This window comes from Lynx canadensis, chromosome B2 (assembly GCF_007474595.2).
Source record: "Lynx canadensis isolate LIC74 chromosome B2, mLynCan4.pri.v2, whole genome shotgun sequence".
In the NCBI taxonomy this organism is placed as follows: domain Eukaryota; kingdom Metazoa; phylum Chordata; class Mammalia; order Carnivora; family Felidae; genus Lynx; species Lynx canadensis.
Window position 1 is genome coordinate 13,753,311 of NC_044307.1, and position 955 is coordinate 13,754,265.

The following is a 955-nucleotide window of genomic DNA, read 5'->3' on the forward strand; positions in this document are numbered from 1 at the left end:
TTTATTTTTGGGACAGAGAGAGAGACAGAGCATGAACGGGCGAGGGGCAGAGAGAGAGGGAGACACAGAATCGGAAACAGGCGCCAGGCTCTGAGCCATCAGCCCAGAGCCTGACGCGGGGCTCGAACTCACGGAACGCGAGATCGTGACCTGGCTGAAGTCGGACGCTTAACCGACTGCGCCACCCAGGCGCCCCCCCTTCATTTTTTTTATGTAGCTTTCTGACTCGGTGCTCGTGCCTTCAACACTTTCACAATGATTTTCTGCTCCTCAATAAGGAAAGCGCGCTTGATCCTGTCACGAACACATGTGGCACGCATGAAGCCACCACAGGCCCTCCTGACCTGTTGTAGACAACCTCATGAGAACTTTAGGCTTCACGGCACGAACTCCCTGAAGCTGGCCTGCACACACGCCACGTGCAGATTTGGGGGCTTTCCCAACCTCCTTGGTATAAGGGTAGAGGATTTGGTCAGTTAAGCGTCTGACTTCCGCTCAGGTCACGATCTCCCTTTTCTTGAGTTCGAGCCCGAGTCAGGCTCTGTGCTGACAGCTCGGAGCCTGGGACCTGCTTCGGATTCTGCCTCTGTGTTTCTGCCTTCCCCTGCTCAAGCTCTGTCTCTCACTCTCGCTCTCTCAAATATAAAGAAACATTTTAAAAAATAAAAATAAACAATTCTATTACCAGGGGTTCAAGAGAGCCTAGTTTTGTTAGAGGCTGTCTACGACGGTATGTCATATGCTGGACCATTCTGAATGCCGACGGACAGACGCTGTCCCGGTAGAGCAAAAAGGTACAAAGGGTCCTATTTCTTTGGACATCTAATAAGGAGGACAAAGGTTGTGGTATGGCTCTCAAGTATTCAGTCAGCCAGTTAGTAAAAAACGTTTATTGAGTACTTGTTATGTACTGGGTATAGGGGCTAAAGAGATAAAAGGAGGGTGTGTTTTCTGT

The 955-nt window shown here is 50.1% G+C and overlaps 1 pseudogene; it reads right to left on the reverse strand.

The window, feature by feature from the left end:
* Positions 1-209: 209 nt before the first annotated feature.
* LOC115514862 lies at positions 210-751 on the reverse strand (annotated as a pseudogene).
* Between the last annotated feature and the right edge of the window lie 204 nt (positions 752-955).